Genomic DNA, 21521 nt, shown 5'->3' on the forward strand with positions numbered 1-21521 from the left:
TTGCAGTGGATTGTGTTGGCATTTGACTTGTTGTGCATTTGGTCCTGGTGTCATATAAAGCCCATACTTGAATCCTTCATATTATATGTATTTTTCACTAAGCTCCTTTAATTGTGATATTGATGTATTCATTTTTTGATTCCACTTTCAATCTTTCACTCACTCTCTTCCTATTTATTTTTTCCCTATTTTATCAATTACCTATTTAATTGATAGCCTTGCGTTTTATCCATTTTCAAGTACCTAATACCTCACGCATTCTCAAATTCTCTGGGCCTTGCTAGAATAACTTCTCAGCTTTAATATTCTTGCCAATAGCATCACACTGAACTTCCGATCTTGATAGAACAGTCAAAGACAGTGTCAATATTCATAGTAATATCTTGATTATTAATCTTTAATTTTGAAATTGTTGTTTTGATTGTTAACCACATGTGATTTACATGCCATGTAAAATGTGCTCTCTGTATTGTTCATCTTCCTTGATGTTGTGTGGGTTTCCATGTGGTTTTCTGCCACAACTGTTTCCCTTCCATTTGAATACTGTTCCATTGCCGTTACTTTGATTTGTTGCAACAACTGTGCTTAGCCCTGCTTGGAGATTTTATAAAGTATGGCCTTGCTTCCCACGTTCTGAACTGACCCACCTGAATTCAGTGTTTCCTGTTGCTAAGGTGGCATGGACGACTGCCACCCCACTTTACTTTTGTACTATTCCTCTTGACATGAACTACTCTTGATATTGAAGATCCCAACATTGCTCTTTTTGCATTGGTCCATATAGATTTACACTGACATTCAATGCCTCCTGAAAATCCATTGCATTTTTAGAGGTCACTTCCAGAGATGCTTGGCCATTTGGAATTTAGATCTAATGGGATTATTAACATAAGCCAGATATCTTCAACAGTTAGTCCACACACATACTTATCTGATAGCACACAGTCCAAACACACACCCTAGTTGTAACACGCACAACACGTTGGAGGAACTCAGCAGGTCGGGCAGCATCTGTGGAAACAAACAGTCCATTTTGACTGTTTGTTTCCACAGATGTTGCCCGACCCACAGAGTTCCTCTAGTGTGTTGTGCGTGCTGCTTTGACCTCAGCATCTGCAGAGTATTTTGTGTTCACCCTAGCTGTAATGCTGCAATAAATTTTTTAGAATCCCTGTATGGCTACCAATCATCCCTCCTGACCTCCGACTGTGCCTTTCAGATGTGTAACTTCCAATAGCCTCCAATGGCGATGGTTGAAGTGGGCTTGCTGCCTTTGTATTATATTGTAAAATGGTATATCAGTTGCCCTAGGGCGCACAAATAAGGTTCCCACACAGCACAAATGTTAGTTCCTATTTCTACAGATAGGATCACTCCCTTGCATCTTTCAGCATCATGCTCCTTCAGTCATGTATTGCCCCAAATGACATCTAAATATATTTGAATAAAAAGGCTCCCATTCTTTGTGGTACCTAGTGAGATTTTCACCACAAACACAAGGAAATCTGAAGATGCTGGAAATACAAGCGGCACACACAAAATGCTGCAGGCCAGGCAGCATCATGGAAAAGAGTAAACAGTCGATGTTTTGGTCCTGATGAAGGGTCTCGGCCTGAAATATCAACTGTTTACTCTTCTGCATAGATGTTGCCTAGACTGCTGTGTTTCCCCAGTATTTTGTGTGAGATTTTCACCATAACCGGTCTGTGCTATCCATTTTGTACATTTACCAGACTTCCCTTTACTTATTCACACAAACATTGCAGAGCTGTTTGTCATACTTGTATTCATCTGCCTTGGCTATTTCAGAGCCTCACAGACTCACCCAACTGATACAGTCATGGAGTTACTCACCCCTTGGTCACTATGGTTCTTTTAATGGCTGTGATTCTTTACCACCAATCCTCATTGCCAGTACAAAACATGTACAAATCAATAAGTTCATCATGCTGAGTAAGTCCACTACAAATTCAATGATTTGAGATTCAATGAACTCAGAGAAGGTGTGTGTAGTCTAATCACAAACTGCTCAAAGATCATCTCTGGAAATGTTCTAGCCCTGAGTTGAGTTAGTTCACTAATGCAATCTTTAAAGGGAAGACAAGCCTTTATTGTTCACAACCAATGTTGCGCATCCTATAATATGCCTGGAAAAAGGATCACAAAGTTGAAAACAATGTGTTCAGGCCCAGAAGAATAGCAAATGTGTGTCCCAGGCTGAGCACACGGGCTTCAGCTAACAAAGGCATGTCATAGATTTGGGAAACGTGCTTTTCTTATAAACAAGTGCCCTGAACCAGTTGGAGCACACAATTGTGTAGCTTGCATGTAAACTTAACCATGAAAATACATTATCTAATTAACCATCAGCCCACTTGCATAAAAAGATCTCTGATTCTCAATTTCACCAAGTACCAAGTGCACCATAAACTAAGGGTCACAAATTCAGCACGAGTTCCTTATATTGCAAGCCTGGTCCTCTGTCTCCATGGGATACTGTATCTCTGTCAATGGGCAATGTTCATCATGCTGTTCCTCACCCTGACTGCTTCATATTGGTTTTTGAACCATCCAGACACGCAAATGTTTTTGCAAAAGGAATGTGGCAAAACAGAGATAGATTTATTAATTAATTTTCTTCAGGCACTACAAACAATTACACTGGCTGTCTTATTTGAGGAATTACAAAACTTTTACTAAGTATTTTGGCATGCACATTAGAGAAGGCTTTGTTGACATTACTGTGCTGATATAATTTATTCCTAAGTAAAGCAGGCACCAGACATTATTTATATCACCAGAATGAGCTGATGGGGAGCTCTGTGGTGATGACGTAATGTCGTTACTTTGGAGGTCAGACTGTTGAGCTATCCTGTTAAATAATGAACAGTTCTGGCATCGTTAGGATGTTTGACATTTTTTAATAATGATGCCACAGGGTTTTTGACATTCTCAGGATTGATGAAGACAGTTCCACATGAAAGGTTGCTTCTCCATTACCTGGACAATTCAACCAATATAAATTATTGTCATTTCACCGCACAATGATCTCACGTAATTTTCTGTGTCACAATTGTCTACCACCAGACCAATAAGAATGTGTTGTTGAGTCATTCTGATTTATTGTCACTGTTCCGCAGAGTACAATTTTCAATTACCTTGCAACTACAATTCTGTTCTTCTCATTGCTAATGCTGCCTGACCTGTTAAATTTTTCCAAAATTCTCGGCTTTTATTTCAGCTGGAAACCATCTGTAGCATTTTGCTTTTTGTATACATTACTCCTGATTTAGTGATTTAATTTAATTGAAACAATATCGTAAAATTCTGTTGCTCATAAATGAGAATCAGAATCAAGTTTAATATCACCAACATATGTCTTGAAATTTCTTGGCTTTCGGATGGCAGAAGGGAAGAAGTTGTTCCTGAGTTGTCGAATGTGTGTCTTCACACTACTGTGCCTCCTTCCTGATGGTAGCGATGAGAGAACAGGGCATGACCTGGGTGATGGAGGTCCTTAATGATGGACGCCACCTTTTTAATGTATCTGTCCTTGAAAACGTATTGGATACCACAACGGCTAGTGCTCATGTTGGAGCTGGCTGTTTACAACTCTCTGCAGTTTACTTTGATCCTGTGCAGTAGTCCCACCCCCCACCAGACAGAGATGCGGCCAGTCAGAATGCTCTCCACAGTAGATCTGTAGAAATTTTCAAGTACTTTTGGAGACATACCAAATCTTCTCAAACTCCTAATAAAATACAGAATTATTTGTGTGTTAGCCAATTCAATTTCAATGAAAAATAAAATGTAATGTAAGGTTGGGGACTAGTGGCATTCACTGATAAGTACCAAATTTCCCTCCTTGTCTTCAGGACCTTCAAAACACAAAAGTGCTCACATGCATCCGCTGGGATCAGATAACGTGCAAAGCATGACTGGATGCAATCTGCAGAATACGTGCAATCCCCAGGTCAGCGTTTCTTTGAAAGGAAAACCTATAATGGGAACCTTCTGCAGGTAGGTCCTTATGTAGGTATCTATCCAGTTCTTCACACGACACATCTCCAGCAAAGTCCAGAGGGTGAAGCTGAAGTTCGAAGCCTAGAGAACAGCGAGTCCAGTAGTTGAAGCTTGAAGGTCAAGCACCAAATGTAGAGGCATGTAGGAATTGCAAGGATACAAAGTAGTCAGAAGTGCTTGGGTCACTGGGGTCAGAGGTCTGTGTGAGTCCAGAAGTTGAGGCTCGATGGTCAAACCCATGATCTGCGAATCCTGGGGAGAAGTCTGAAGTCTTCGAGTCTGTGAATCTGGAGACAAGGACTGAAGACCTGGAGCTGGCCTGTCCTGGGCTTGGACACATGTCTGTGAGTGTGAGTGAGTAGGGGGTGGGAGGGATGGGAAAGAGGTTTGGTTTGCTATGCTGTATTGTTATGTGTTTTTGTTGTTATTGCTTGTCTTGTTCTGCAGAATATTGTGGGCAGACAATATCGGTGCGGAAATGTAGGGCGACATTTTCAAGCTGTTCCCAGCACATACTTGGGTGTGCTAGTTATGAACACAAATGACACATTTCACTATATGTTTCAATAGGCATTGGTAAATAAAATCTGAATCTGAGTCAGAGTCTGAATCTGCATCTAATAAGAGTGAGCTTTACTCCATCCCCCACTCCAGCTCACAACCCTCCCTAGCATTGACAGCCCGAAAGTGCCATCGCCAACGCTCAACAGTTGCCAGGTATTCCCACCAGGCTACAAATACCCTTCCCAACCCCTCACTGTCTTTGCCAACTATACAACCCAGCCTTCCCCCAGTAAGTTTCAATAGGTACATCTAATGTCAGGGAAATGTATACAATATACATCTGAAATTCTTCTTTTTACTGCTCTCCAGCCACATTGATACCTGACAGACAGCCCTTACCCTGACCCTTCTGTTTGATCATTGACATCTCCTACCCTGGTGACGCTGGGCTTTCCTCTCAATTGCCTGACCTGGGCCTTGGACATAACTGATGATGAGCACTTGACTGAAAGGACTTTCCTAGTAAAACACCTATTGACAGCTGCACACAGAACACAGTGTTTAACATTCCTAAACAATCACCTTCCGACTTCCAGGCCTTTGCATCTAAAGCAGGGAGTCATTATGAACTTGGTGATATCCATGTCTAAGTACTCTATACAAAGATTTATTTCTCATGGAGGATAATTTTAGGTTTATACTAAGTAATTATTTTAGCAACATAATGTAAATAACGACACTGTGACATTCCTAATTATTATATAGATATATTGGCTGTCAACAGAATTGTTAGAATATTTTACTGTATGATTTGCATTCATCCTGAACCGGTGGAAATAAACTCTGGTTTAAATCAAGCTGAAAGAATAAAGTGATATTTTAATTATTTTTCAATCTTGTTAGCACTGAGGGAAGATTAAAGATCATACAGTGTCTTCTCATGGCCATATACAATTATGTATATCAATTACATCCAATTAAACAAATTATACATCATATTAATTTATGGAATTCTACATGGAAGGTTGGCATATCCCTACCATGGAGAAACAATGTTTAAAATGGAGATAAAACCAAACTCAGCAGGAAAATCCCGAAGAAATTTCTACTCTTTATTTAAATAGAAATCCCATCAAAGTTCAAGGTAAATTTATGACCAGAGTGCACGTATGCAATACACTAACCTGAGATTCATTTTCTTGTGGGCATTCGCAGAGGAACAAAGAAATGCAATAGAATCAATGAAAAACTACGCACAAAGACTGACATGCAACCACTGGGCAAAATAAGTCAAGCTGCATAAATACAAGGAAAGAACAGATAATATTAATAAATAATATTCAGAACATGATGAGTAGAGTCCTTAAAAGTGAGTCCATAGGTTGCGGAATCAGTTCAGTATTGAGGTGAGTAGAGTTATCCACACTGGTTCAGGAAGCCGATGATCAAAATTTAATCAGAATCAGAATCAGGTTTATTATCACCAGCATGTGAAGTGAAATTTGTTAACTTAGCAGCAGCAGTTCAATGCAATATATAATGTAGGAGAAAAAATAAATTAAGTAAAATACTTATAATAATAAATAAATCAATCAATTAGTATATGTATATTGAATAGATTAAAAATTGTGCAAAAAAATCAGAAATATTATATATTACAAAAAGTGAGGTAGTGTCCAGGGGTTCTATGATCATGTAGGGATCAGATGGCAGAGGGGAAGAAGGTGTTCTTGAATCACTGAGTGTGTGCCTTCAGGTTTCTATACCTCCTACCTGATGGTCACAGTGAGAAAAGGGCATGTCCTGGGTGCTGGAGGTCCTTAATAATGGATGCTGCCTTCCTGAGACACCACTCCTTGAAGATGTCCTGGGTACTTTGTCGGCTAGTACCCAAGATGGATCTGCAGATTCTTTCGGTCCTGTGCAGTAGCGCACCCCCCCCCCCCCATACCAGACAATGATGCAGCCTATCAGAATGCTCTCCACAGTACATCTACAGAAGCTTTAGAGTGTATTTGTCAACATACCAAATCTCTTCAATAATAAAGTATAGCCGCTGTCTTGCCTTCTTTATAACTGCATCAGTGTGTTGGGACCAGATTAGATCCTCAGAGATCTTGACACCCAGGAACTTCAAACTGCATACTCTCTGCTTCTGATCCCTCTCAGCTCTCCACTTCTGATCCTTCTATGAGGATTGGTACTGTTCCTTCGTCTTATCCTTCCTGAAGTCCACAATCAGCTCTTTCGTCTTACTGACGTTGAGTGCCAAGTTGTTGCTGCGACACCACTCCACTAGTTGGCATATCTCACTCCTGTACGCCCTCTCGTCACCACCTGAGATTCTACCAACAATGGTTGTATCATCAGCAAATGTATAGATGGTATTTGAGCTATGCCTAGCCACACAGTCATGGCTACAGAGAGAGTAGAGCAGTGGGCTAAGCACACTTGGAGGTGCATCAGTGTTGATCGTAGTGAGGAGGAGATGTTATCACCAGATTATGCTCTTCCGGTTAGTAAGTTGAGTACCCAATTACAGAGGGAGGTACAGAGGCCCAGTTTCTGCAACTTCTCAATCAGGATTGTGGGAATGATGGTATGAAATGCTGAGCTGTAGTCGATGAACAGCATCCTGACGTATCCTGTGTTTACATTACCCAGGCAACACAATAAGCAACAAGCTTGAATAGTAAAGATCCTTGATGATGATGCTGATGCGCATCTATAGAGGTTTGTCAAAGTCTTGGATGACATGCCAGATCTGTGCAAACTTCCAAGAAGATAGAGGCACTTCTTGCCTTCTCTTTAATGACACTTAATGGGTCTGGTCCCAGAACAGATCCTCTGAAATGACTGTCAAGGAGTTTAAAGTTACCACCATCTCTGCCTCCAACCCTCTAATAAGGACTGGCTCATGGAATTTGGTTTCCCCCGCCTGTGGTCAGTAACCAGCTCTTTGATTTTGCTGATAGTGAGGGAGAAGTTGATGTTGTGGTACCATTAAAGGAGATTTTCACCTTCCTCTTTTATGCCAATTCATTGCCACCTTTGATTTGGTCAATTTTGGTCAATATCAACAAATTTAAGTATAGCATTGGAGCTGTACGTAGCCTCACAGTCATAAGTGTAAAGCCAATAATTCAAGGGATAAAGCACACAGCCTTGTGCTGGTAGTGATGGGGAGGAGGTGTTGTTGCCAAACCAAACAGACTAAGATCTGCATATGAGGAAATTGAAGATCCAGTTGCACACAGAGATATCAAGGCCTATTCTTAGAGTTTTGAGGGGATGATAGTGTTGAATGCTGAGCTGTAGCCAATGAAGAGCATCCTGATGTATGCATATTCACTGTCCAGATGTTACAGGGCTGAGCAAAGAACCAATGAAATGGCATCTGCCGTGGGTCTGACGTTGCAGTAGACAAATTTGAGTGTATCCAAGTCACTCCTCAGGCGGGAATTGATATGTTTCATGACCAACCTCTCAAAGCACTTCATTACAGCAGATGTAAGTGTTATTGGATGATAGTCTTTGAAGCAGGTTACCATGTTCTTCTTGGGCACTGGTATGATTGAAGCTTATAGAAAGTGTCATAGTTACAGGTGAGGCCCTGAGAACATATTTATTTAATATCTCACCAGGAAATTTCTGTAGCAGTTAAATGTCCAGTACATGCTCTTAGTCTATACCCATGACTGTGAGCAAGGCACAGCTGAAATGCCATCTACAAATTTGCTGACAACACAGAAAAAAGGCAGCATCCAACATCAAGGACTACCATCACCCAGGACATGCTTTCTTCTCATTGCTACCAACAGGAAGGAGATACAGGAGCCTGAAATCACACACTCAATAATTCAGGAACAGCTTCTTCGAATATGCCATCCGATTTCTTAATGGACATTGAGCCAGTGAACACTACTTAGGTTTTTTTTTTAATTTATTTAATTTAACTATTTAATATGCATTATATATACCCACCGTAATACACATTTTTTCTCTATTATTATGTATTGCAGTATACTGCTGCTGCAAAGTTAACAAATGTCACGACATATGCCGGTGATATTAAACCTGGTTCTAATTCTGATTCTGATTCACGAAGATTGGGAAAATGTGGCATGGTGCATGCTATGCCAAAAATATGTTCATTTCAGAATCTGATGAAGAGGATCAAAAGCAGGCTAGGAGAATGAGAAAACACCCAAGTACTATGAGTACACCCCTGTGAATAATAAAATGGAACCAAGCAAACAGTCTTTATCTGTAGAGCCAGATAGAAAATAAAACTGGGAATTAATACAACTGGGAGGGTTTTTTGTGGGATCCCTAGAATGCAGATATAACTATATTCTGCTTTCTCAACAATTCAGAAAAGACAATTCAGATTTAAATATTTAATTGTATTTGTGATGCAGACATATTACTCATGTTATAACTGATAAAGAATGATCTTCAAAACTTACTCTCTAACTCAGATGCTTTATCAAATGCATCGAGATTATTTGTTAATGTAGCTTCAGAAATAACATAAAGAAATGTAGCTTTAAAGAATATTAAACAGCAGAAGTATTAGGATAGGTGTTCATGATTCTCAAAAATCATTAGCACAATAATCAATTCCACTTCCAATTTTTTAAAAAATGGCAAAACGGGGACATAAAGGACTTACAAAGGGTACAAGTTGGTGTAGAGTGGATCTAGTTCTTATACTTAAAATATTTTATAGAATTATTTCACTATGAACGTTTATTACTGTAATGTTTAAATTTGGAAAGTTGAATTCTGCACATGACTTTATACTTAAAGGTTAATAGGGATGTTTATCTTGTTAATCTTTTATTCTGCTGTGGTTGATGGAATGAAGTGCTCTGTGTTATATTTATAATTTAAACAATGTAAGATTGGCCTTGTTTTTATTAGTCCAATCAGTCTTAAATAATGTCTGCAATTAGATTAGTCAAGTCGGGTGAATTTTGGAAAGAAAGTTGATCAAGGGGAAAAGAACAAGTGCAATTGCTTGTCTTTTCTCTTAATATATATGGAGTTAACAAATATGCATTTCTATAATTTATATTTAATTTTGGCGACTGGCATTGTTTTCTTTTCTTTCATTATTCCTGCATTAATTTGCCTCACTCCCTCACCCCCAGACTAATATACAATTGTTCCTTGTATTATAAATATCTTGTTTACTCTTTGGTGGCATCATTTTCCTTTTCCCTGAATCATCTTCTCTGCTGTTGGAAACCATGTGCAGGACTTTATCATCTTTTGAATCTACTATTCCAAGAGGTCTTTATTTTGCTTTGAATTTTTCATTCTCCAGAAACAAACATGGAAAACTCAGCTTTCTATATGCTGACTTGCATCAAGTCTTGTTTGTCTAGCTTCCCTGTCCTTGTTAGCTCATAGTAAAGCAAAACCTTAATATTGAATTTGTCTTTGAATTGCTCCCTATTTTTGTGATGCCTTATAACCCTGCAACCCTCTGGGATACTTGTACTCTTCCAGTTTGGTATCGTTGATTTCAATGATTCCATCCTCCATTCCTGACAGATCTCTCAGTTGTTGAGCATCTGGGGGACAGTGCCCACCGCTCCCTGGCCTTTAGCATTATCATGGAAAACGATAGAATCAGAGAGGACAGGAAAATTTTTAATTGGGGAAGGGCAAATTATGAGGCTATAAGGCTATAACTTGCGGGTGTGAATTGGGATGATGTTTTTGCAGGGAAGTGTACTATGGACATGTGGTCGATGTTTAGGGATCTCTTGCAGGATGTTAGGGATAAATTTGTCCCGATGAGGAAGATAAAGAATGGTAGGGTGAAGGAACCATGGGTGACAAGTGAGGTGGAAAATCTAGTCAGGTGGAAGAAGGCAGCATACATGAGGTTTAGGAAGCAAGGATCAGTTGGGTCTATTGAGGAATATAGGGTAGCAAGAAAGGAGCTAAAGAAGGGGCTGAGGAGAGCAAGAAGACCATGGCGAGTAGGGTAAAGGAAAACCCTAAGGCATTCTTCAATTATGTGAAGAACAAAAGGATGACAGGAGTGAAGGTAGGACCAATTAGGGATAAAGCTGGGAAGATGTGCCTGGAGGCTGTGGAAGTGAGCAAGGTCCTCAATGAATACTTCGGTATTCACCAATGAGAGGGAACTTGATGACAGTGAGGACAATATGAGTAAGGTTGATGTTCTGGAGCATGTTGATATTAAGGGAGAGGAGGTGTTGGAGTTGTTAAAATACATTAGGACGGATAAGTCCCCAGAGCCTGATGGAATATTCCCCAGGCTGCTCCAAGAGGCGAGGGAAGAGATTTGCTGAGCCTTTGGCTAGGATCTTTATGTCCTCGTTGTCAATTGGAATGATACTGGAAGATTGGAGAGAAGCGAATGTTGTCCCCTTGTTCAAAAAAGGTAGTAGGGATAGTCTGGGTAATTATAGACCAGTGAACCTTACTTCTGTGGTGGGAAAGCTGTTGGAAAAGATTCTTAGAGATAGGATCTATGGGCATTTAGAGAATCATGGTCTGATCAAGGACAGTCAGCATGGCTTTGTGAAGGGCAGATCGTGTCTAGCAAGACTGATAGAGTTCTTTGAGGAGGTGACCAGGCATATAGATGAGGTTAGTACAGTGGATGTGATCTACATGGATTTTAGAAAGGTATTTGACAAGGTTCCACACAGTAGGCTTATTCAGAAAGTCAGAAGGCATGGGATCCAGGGAAGTTTGGCCAGGTGGATTCAGAATTGGCTTGCCTGCAGAAGGCAGAGGGTGCTGGTGGAGGGAGTACATTCAGATTGGAGGGTTGTGACTAGTGGTGTCCCACAAGGATCTGTTCTGGGACCTCTACTTTTCTTGATTTTTATTAACAACCTGGATGTGGGGGTAGAAGGGTGGGTTGGCAAGTTTACAGACGAGACAAAGGTTGGTGGTGTTGTGGATAGTGTAGAGGATTGTCAAAGATTGCGGAGAGACATTGATAAGATGCAGAAGTGGGCTGAGAAGTGGCAGATGGAGTTCAACCCGGAGAAGTGTGAGGTGGTACACTTTGGAAGGACAAACTCCAAGGCAGAGTACAAAGTAAATGGCAGGATACTTGGTAGTGTGGAGGAGCAGAGGGATCTGGGGGTACATGTCCACAGATCCCTGAAAGTTGCCTCACAGGTAGATACGGTAGTTAAGAAAGCTTATGGAGTGTTAGCTTTCATAAGTCGAGGGATAGAGTTTAAGAGTCGCGGAGTAATGATGCAGCTCTATAAAACTCTGGTTAGGCCACACTTGGAATACTGTGTCCAGTTCTGGTCACCTCACTATAGGAAGGATGTGGAAGCATTGGAAAGGGTACAGAGGAGATTTACCAGGATGCTGCCTGGTTTAGAGAGTATGCATTATGATCAGAGATTAAGGGAGCTAGGGCTTTACTCTCTGGAGAGAAGGAAGATGAGAGGAGACATGATAGAGGTATACTAGATATTAAGAGAAATAGATAGAGTGGACAGCCAACGCCTCTTCCCCAGGGCACCACTGCTCAATACAAGAGGACAAGGCTTTAAGGTAAGGGGTGGGAAGTTCAAGAGGGATATTAGAAGAAGGTTTTTTCACTCAGAGAGTGGTTGGTGTGTGGAATGCACTGCCTGAGTCAGTGGTGGAGACAGATACACAAGTGAAATTTAAGAGACTACTAGACAGGTATATGGAGGAATTTAAGGTGGGGGTTATATGGGAGGCAGGGTTTAAGGGTCGGCACAATGTTGTGGGCCGAAGGGCATGTACTGTGCTGTACTGTTCTATGTTCTATGTTCTAACACTAGACTTTTCTACTGGGAGATTGCCGGTAGGGCAACATAATAGGGAGAAATGTACTTAATTCACAACCACCAATATTGAGTTGGGGTTTTGCTTTAAGAGGCTGGTCTGATGTGATGACATTATCATGTAAAAGGTTTTAAGTGCGCTTTTGTTGTGTAGGCTTTGGAGTTCAATAAAATGTGTTACGGGTTTTGTTAAACATAAAATGCCTCACTTTGTTTCATTTGCGGAAACCTACAGCCTCATGGAATCCTCATACATGAAATATTTGTTTAAAGTTTACATAAACAAACCTGGTGCTCTCACTGACGATCTCAGGTGAATTTTTTGTGTGCTTCCTTGGTGCCATGATTAGTATCCAGCGAAACACCCAGGATTATTACAATAGTTGATGCTTTAGTCTCCGCTTTACTCCCACAACTACTGATACCCCTGAATTATGGGAATATATTGATCTCAGTCTTGGAAATACTCAACGGTTTAGTATCTGCAGTAGTTGAGTGGATAATTCCAAAGACTCCCTATCCTTTGAGAACATTTTTTCAGCCTCATGTTTCTACATTTTCTAAACAAATTCTCAGCTCCTGCTTTCTTCAAGGTCCTTTCGAATCTGATGTGTTTCAATAAGATCTTATTCTTCAAAGCACAGAATACAAGTCCATACTGTTCCATTGTCGGATCTGTTTCTTTCTGTGCCTCGTGGCGCATCGGGCAGCAACCTTGCTGTTTCTTTAGCACTTAGCTGTGTTTTTCATGAGGCCGAGTTGCTAGCTCGATGCTCAACCCAGTACAGATGGAAAGTGTGAAAGGAGCCTGCTCCATTGTTGCTTTTGCTCCTCTCCGTGCTTTGTGGAACATCAGGTGGCAACCTTGCTGTTTCTTTAGTATTTCTCTGTTTTTTATGAGGCCAAATTGCCAGCTTGACACTCATCCCAGCATGGATGGAAAGTGTGCAAGCAACCTGCTCCATTGTTCTTCCCAGAATGGACCAGGCTTGAAATAAAATTAACAATCATTTGTTGCACTCTCTTCAGGTCATTCCTGTCATATTCTCATCTTCGGACAGTAATTTTTTTTCCAGTAACTTTGGATCTTTGGCTCTCTAGTCCCTGACCTTTCCTACCCACCTGGCTTCACCTATCATCTTCCAGCTGGCTTCCTTCCCCTTCCACCACCTTTTTTTATTCTGACATCGTCTCCCTTCCTACTCAGTCCTGATGAAGGGTCTCAGCCTGAAACGTCGACTGCTGATTCATTTCCATAGATGCTGCCTGGCCTGCTGCGTTCCTCCAGCATTTTGTGTGTGTTGCTTTGGATTTCCAGCATCTGCAGATTTCCTCGTGTTTATAACTTTGGATTTTGCTGTGACATCCCAAGTGTTAAAATGGATTTTTCTGCATATCATCCATTGCATTTGCCAACTTACAGTCCCATTAGTCCTAAGCAGTAAAACTTAACAAAAATCCACAATTTTTAAAAATTTATTGTACATATTGTGCCAAGATTTGTTACTGAGAAAGGTGAAATATGCTGTATAATTTTGAATACTTGTTTATGTTTATTATTACTTGCATGTCCAAAAATTGATTAAACTTTCTCTTCTAACCTTTCCTCATCATTTACATGGGATTGTTTCCTATATAAGGTCATCAGAATTAAATCAAGTCAGACACCTACGCTCTGTCTGCCAGAGAAAGCAGGATCTCCCAGTGGCCACACATTTTAATTCCACATCCCATTCCCATTCTGATATGTCTATCCACGGCCTCCTCTACTGTAAAGATGAAGCCACACTCAGGTTGGAGGAACAACGCCTTATATTCCGTCTGGGTAGCCTCCAACCTGATGGTATGAACATTGACTTCTCTAACTTCTGCTAATGCCCCACCTCCCCTTCGTACCCCATACACACATTCTTTCTCTCTCTCTCCCTTTTCTCCCTCTCTCCCTCTGACTATGCCCCTTGCCCATCCTCTGGGTTCCCCCCCCTCCCCCTTTTCCTTCTCCCTGGGCCTCCTGTCCCCTGATCCTCTCATATCCCTTTTGCCAATCACCTGTCCAGCTCTTGGCTCCATCCCTCCCCCTCCTGTCTTCTCCCATCATTTTGGATCTCCCCCTCCCCCTCCCACTTTCAAATCTCTTACTAACTCTTCCTTCAGTTAGTTCTGACGAAGGGTCTCGGCCCAAAACGTCGACTGTACCTCTTCCTAGAGATGCTGCCTGGCCTGCTGTGTTCACCAGTAACTTTGATGTGTGTTGACAGAATTTTTAATGTACTTTTTTTCCCTTAGGGCCAAACAAATAAGAAAAGTCTGTTTATTGATCAGAAAGTATCCATATAATTAAAACGCTTTCAATTTTCAGGGTAGAAAAAAACAAAATAGTAAATATTTAAATAAAATAGCTTTCACAAGTAGTAAGTCCAGCTTAACTTTTGCCCAGAAAGGCATCAAGATTCATTAACCATGGTTGAAGCACTAAGGATCCACCAGGGATAGAACAGAATGGATTGAATCATGAAGGGCATCTTGAGACTCAATGGGCCAAATGGCCTCCTGCTTATATGGTAATGATTGCACAATTCTATGACTCTATGTTTCTTTAAGACTATCCCAATAAACAGATAGGAACTGCTTAATATATAATGGGTTAATTCAGAGCTAGTACAGGAGAAATTCAAGCAGAGTGCCGATTTGAAATCCCCACCGTTACTTTTGGCCAGTACCTGCGACTGATTGTTCCTGCAAGCTAAAACTGAATACCTCCATTTATTTTTATACAAAGCTTTAAAAAATGAATATATCAACATATCAACTAAGAAATATGGTCCTCTCAAATTTGTTTCATTTTTAATAACAGTGTTGAGTATTCAGTGATGATAGTCTTGCTCTGGCGATGCCTATCATTATGTGATGTGCAATCTGAAACATCTTAGGCACTGATCTCTAGTAAATAATCCTTAGGTTTCTATTTAGTCCCCACACAAGCAATGTTTTCAGCCACGGCTTGGCCATAGCAGACATTTTTGTGGTGAAAGCATTAAACCCACGTGCAGTTTTCTTTCTGTGGTCGTAGGGGGTAGTGCTCTTCTCCCATCAGTTGAATAAATCATAAAGTTTCCAGACCACACAAGAAGTTTGCAGGCAAGCCACATGCACAGCCGCCTCCTGTCATTTCTATCAGAATACAGGAAAAAGGAAAACAAAAAAAAACGGAGAACTGGTTTAGTAAAACCACTGGAATTTTGCCTTTAATTTCCACAATGAGTGAATAGAATTTTATTTTGTGGTATTGCAGTTGTATAATCGATTCAACTCTTCATAAAATTCCGTACACTGCCCACTTTACGTACAACGTATTAAGCCAGCTGCAGTCTGGATTTTGATTCAGCCGGGTCAAATAAAGGAATCCAAAGCAAAGTGGAACAATTCAAATGATTCTTAATAAAAGGTCACTACTACTGTGCTGAAATACAAGTAACTGGACATTAATTAAATAGAACCAAAGGACCTCTCTCATTTGTTAGGTCAACTGATTCATGCTGCCAGTGGCAGTAATGAGTTTGTGAGGTCTGGAAGTCTGACAAATTCTGTACAGTTAGTTCCCATCAATCAGGAAATGAGATAAGAGGCAGAAATTCAAAATTGCCACCAACATGCAAATCTTATCATCCACCACAGTTGACCAGGGCTTATGTCATTAACGGAGAAGCAAACTGTATAGGTTTGAAAAAGAATGTGAGAGCCCTTGGCACGTAAAAAGGAAGGTCTCATATATTTAGGAACACATCTGCAGGAGAGTTGTTTTAATGATGTCAACTAACTGACTGTGAAAGAGAGACAGGGAAAGCGAAGCTGAATCGGACTTCTACTAAATTCATTGTTTTTCCAGCTCATAACTGAATTACAGATGCAGCACTTCCACTGCACTTGCAGATACTATGTGCCGTACACTCAGCTGATTCCAGCACGAGACAACAAAGTCATGGAAAAATAAAGAGAAAGTATACTGCTGAATTATAACAATCACTCTGGAACCCATTAGCAACTCTAAATTTCATATGTGTGGAGGATTCCGCTTATTGACACCAAATTTTGTAAAGGTCCACGGGCAAAGACCTCACATTTCTGCATGACAAATATAATTATTGTTACAGACCATTTAACAAAACAACTATAGAAGTAAAGGGGCTTACTTTGATTTTGCTCAGTGTGAGGCAATCTCATTTAGCCATCCTCCCTACAACTAGCTTAAACAGCAGATGTATTCCATGGTTTTGGAGGAAGCTGTTATTCCTTCGCTGGCTTCAGCGAAACCACTACTAAACATCCATTTTCCCAGTCAGTAGTATAAGTGCTTGCCTTGTCTGTTAGCTCATTTCTGCTTCTAAGGGATGTGATGCTCTCTCCAGAGCAGGAAAAAACTCAATCCATCCCATCAGCACATGTCAGCCATTACTCAAAGTCCAGCCGTAATACTGTAGAGTGGTCATCACTATATCTTTAGATTCGATTGAATTATGAGGACACTCAGTCCTCGTTTATTGTCATTTAGTAATGCATGCATTAAGAAATAATACAATGTTCCTCCAGTATCACATCACAGAAACACAAGACAGACCAAGACTAAAACTGCCAAAAACCACATAATTATAATATATAGTTACAACAGTGCAAAGCAATACCGTAATTTGATAAAGAACAGACCATGGGCACAGTAAAAAAAAAGTCTCAAAGTCCCGATAGCCCCATCATCTCATGCAGACGGTAGAAGGAAGGAAAACTCTCCCTGCCATGAACCTCCAGCGCCGTGCACTTGCTGATGCAGCACCCTGGAAGAACCCGACCACAGCCGATTCTGAGTCCATCCGGGAACTTCAAGCCTCCAACCAGCCCTCTGACACCAAGCACGGAGCACCATCTCTGTCGAGCGCTTCGACCCCAGCCCCAGCCACAAAGCAATGGGCAAAGCCGAGGATTTGGGGCCTTTCCCTCTGGAGATTCTGGATCGCACAGTAGCAGCGGCAGCGAAACTGGCATTTCAGAAGTTTCTCCAGATGTTCCTCCATGCTTCTCACGTCTGTCTCCATCAAACCAGGATTGTGTATGGCATCCTACTTAATAAATGACAGATATTCATTCTGGAGTGGCCACTGCGCGCTGCGTTGCGCCGTCATCTTTTCTTCTCTTCTATATCAACCTGAATATTAATATTCAATTGGCTTAGTGACAGCCTGCATCTGTATAACAACTTTACTGTAAAAATATTCACTGGGTGCTTTACAACTATACATAACACAAAGGATGGTAAACAGGAATGGATGATGATGAGAAAGTTACTGAAAGAGTAAAAGGAGTGAGGGCCTGAGGCAGAAAGGGAGGAACAAGGGGCAAAGTAGAAGGAAGTGGAAGGAAGTGCAGTGGAATTGAACTGAGAAGAGACTGGGAAGAGAAAGACAAATAGGAGTGCAAGAATGGGATCGTCAGTGTGATGCACCAGGAAGGAATGACCTTAGGAATGTCCCAGGATGAAGATGCTAAGAGGCTGAGGCAAGAAACAAGAGTCAAGGGTTTGAATATGGAAGAGAGACTGAAAGGGATGAGCACAGTAGAGAATGTCAGGTGGCTTTGGGAAAGGAATGCCAGTGGAAGGATTCGGCTGGGAATGTCAATGGGCTGAGTAAAAAGGGAATGTCAAAGGCCAAGTCAGGTACAGAGAGAGACAGTGGACTGAGCCAAGAAGCGAAACATCAAAAGGCTGAGCTGGAAGTTGGTACTTCAGGAAGGGGAAGCTGGGGAAACACATACTAATGATCATTAAGGAGTCAGCACAGAGAGAGGTGAACAGCTTCAAGTTTCTGGGAATTAACATTTCAGAGAATCTACCATAGGCTTAATATGCTAATGCATCACACAGAAGTATGCCGTTACGAGATTAAAGAGAATTGCTATGTAACAAAATACTCTTAGATTTCAGCAGATGGAGAGGGAACAGTATTTCATTTGCTGCATTCAGACTGGTACAGAACCTCCAATGCACAGAATTTCAAAAGGTTGCAGAGGTCACACAGCTGGGAAAGGTACATCACACAGCTGAGAAAGGAGCATCACACATCTGAGAAAGGAACATAACAAAGCTGGGAAAGGAACATCACACATCTAGGAAAGGAATGTCACACAGCTGGGAAAGGAATGTGACACAGCTGGAAAAGGAACATCACACATCTGGGAAAGGAACATCACACATCTGGAAAGAAACATCACACATCTGGGAAAGGAACATCACACAGCTGGAAAAGGAATGTCACACAACTGGATAAGAAATGTCATATAGCTGGGAAAGGATGATCACACAGCTGGGAAAGGAACATCAGAAAGCTGGAAATGGAATGTCACACAGCTGGGAAAAGAACATCAGACGGCTAGGAAAGGAATATCACACATCTGAAAAAGGAACATTACACATCGGGGAAAAAATTTCACATAGCTGGGAAAGGAACATCACACATCTGGGAAAGGAACAGCACAGAGCTGGAAAAGGAATGTCACACAGCTGGGAAATGAACATCTCAAATCTGAGAAAAGAATATTGCACATCTGGGAAAGGAATGTCATACAGCTGGGAAAGGAACAACAAACAGCTGGGACACACATCGGAGTTGCTGGTGAACACAGCAGGCCAGGCAGCATCTCTAGGAAGAGGTACAGTCGATGTTTCGGGCCGAGACCCTTCGTCAGGTCTAACTGAAAGAAAAGCTAGTAACAGATTTGAAAGTGGGAGGGGGTGGGGGAGATCCAAAATGATAGGAGAAGACAGGAGGGGGAGGGATGGAGCCAAGAGCTGGACAGTTGATTGGCAAAAGCAATATGAGAGGATCATGGGACAGGAGGCCCAGGGAGAAGGAAAAGTGGGGGGGGGGGCGGAACCCAGAGGATGGGCAATGGGTATAGTCAGAGGGACAGAGGGAGAAAAAGGAGAGTGAGAGAAAGAATGTGTGTAAATAAATAACGGATAAGGTATGAGGGGGAGGTGGGGCATTAGCAGAGGTCAGAGAAGTCAATGTTCATGCCATCAGGTTGGAGGCTACCCAGACGGAATATAAGGTGTTGTTCCTCCAGCCTGAGTGTGGCTTCATCTTTACAGCAGAGGAGGCTGTGGATAGACATATCAGAATGGGAATGGGATGTGGAATTAAAATGTGTGGCCGCTGGGAGATTCTGCTTTCTCTGGCGGACTGAGCATAGCTGTTCAGCAAAACGATCTCCCAGTCTGCGTCGGGTCTGGCCAATATATAGAAGGCCACATCGGGAGCACCGGACGCAGTATATCACCCCAGCCGACTCACAGGTGAAGTGTCGCCTCACCTGGAAGGACTGTCTGGGGCCCTGAATGGTGGTGAGGGAGGAAGTGTAAGGGCATGTGTAGCACTTGTTCCGCTTACAAGGATAAGTGCCAGGAGGGAGATTAGTGGGGAGGGATGGGGGGGACGACGAATAGACAAGGGAGTCACGTAGGGAGCGATCCCTGCGGAAAGCCAATATATAGAAGGTCGCATCGGGAGCACCGAACCAGGGCTGGGAAAGGAATGTCACACATCTCGGAAAGGAACTTCACACAGCTGGGAAAGGAAATTCAAACCATTGGGAAAGGAACACCACACAGCTGGGAAAGGAGCATCACACCTCTGAGAAAGGAACATTACACATCTGGGAAAGGAATGTCACACAGCTGGGAAAGGAACATCACATAGCTAGGAAAGGAATGTCACACAGCTGGGAAAGGAATGTCACACAGCTGGGAAAGGAAGATCACACATCTGGGAAAGGAGCATCACACATCTGGAAAGAAACATCACACAGCTGGGAAAGGAATGTCACACAGCTGGGAAAGGAACGTCACACATCTGGGAAAGGAACGTCACACATCTGGGAAAGGAATGTCACAAATCTGGGAAAGGAACATCACACAGCTGGGAAAGGAATGTCATGCAGCTGGGAAAGGAACAACAAACAGCTGGAAAAGGAACATCACACATCTAGGAAAAGAACATCACACATCTCGGAAAGGAACATCGCACAGCTGGAAAAGGAACAGCACACAGCTGGAAAAGGAATGTCACACAACTGGAAAAGGAATGTCATATAGCTGGGAAAGGATGATCACACAGCTGGAAAAGGAATATAATTCAGTTGGGAAAGGAATGACACAGAGCTGGGATAGGAAAATCACACAGCTGGGAAATGAACATCACAAATCTGAGAAAAGAACATTGCACATTTGGGAAAGGAATGTCATACAGCTGGGAAAGGAACAACAAACAGCTGGGACACACATCAAAGTTGCTGGTGAACACAGCAGGCCAGGCAGCATCTCTGGGAAGAGGTACAGTCGACGTTTCGGCCCGAGACCCTTCGTCAGGACTAAATGAAGGAAGAGCTAGTAACAGATTTGAAAGTGGGAGGGGGAGGGGGAGATCCAAAATGATAGGAGAAGACAGGAGGGGGAGGGATGGAGCCAAGAGCTGGACAGGTGATTGGCAAAGGAGATATGAGAGGATCATGGGACAGGAGGCCCAGGGAGAAGGGAAAGTGGGGTGTGGGGGGAACCCAGAGGATGGGCAAGGGGTATAGTCAGGGGGACAGAGGGAGAAAAAGGAGAGAGAGAGAAAGAATGTGTGTAAATAAATAACGGATGGGGTATGAGGGGGAGGTGGGGCATTAGCAGAGGTCAGAGAAGTCAATGTTCATGCCATCAGGTTCGAAGCAACCCAGACGGAATATAAGATGTTGTTCCTCCAACTTGATTGTGGCTTCATCTTTACAGTAGAGGAGGCTGTGGATAGACATATCAGAATGGGAATGGGATGTGGAATTAAAATGTGTGGCCGCTGGGAGATCCTGCTTTCTCTGGCGGACAGAGCGTAGGTGTTCAGCAAAATGATCTCCCAGTCTGCGTCAAGTCTCGCCAATACATAGAAGGCCACATCGGGAGCACCGGACGCAGTATATCACCCCAGCCGACTCACAGGTGAAGTGTCGCCTCACCTGGAAGGACTGTCTGGGGCCCTGAATGGTGGTAAGGGAGGAAGTGTAAGGGCATGTGTAGCACTTGTTCCGCTTACACAGATAAGTGCCAGGAGGGAGATCGGTGGGGAGGGATGGGGAAGACGAATG

The sequence above is a fragment of the Mobula hypostoma genome, chromosome 4 (genome assembly GCF_963921235.1).
Source record: "Mobula hypostoma chromosome 4, sMobHyp1.1, whole genome shotgun sequence".
Taxonomy (NCBI): Eukaryota; Metazoa; Chordata; class Chondrichthyes; order Myliobatiformes; family Myliobatidae; genus Mobula; species Mobula hypostoma.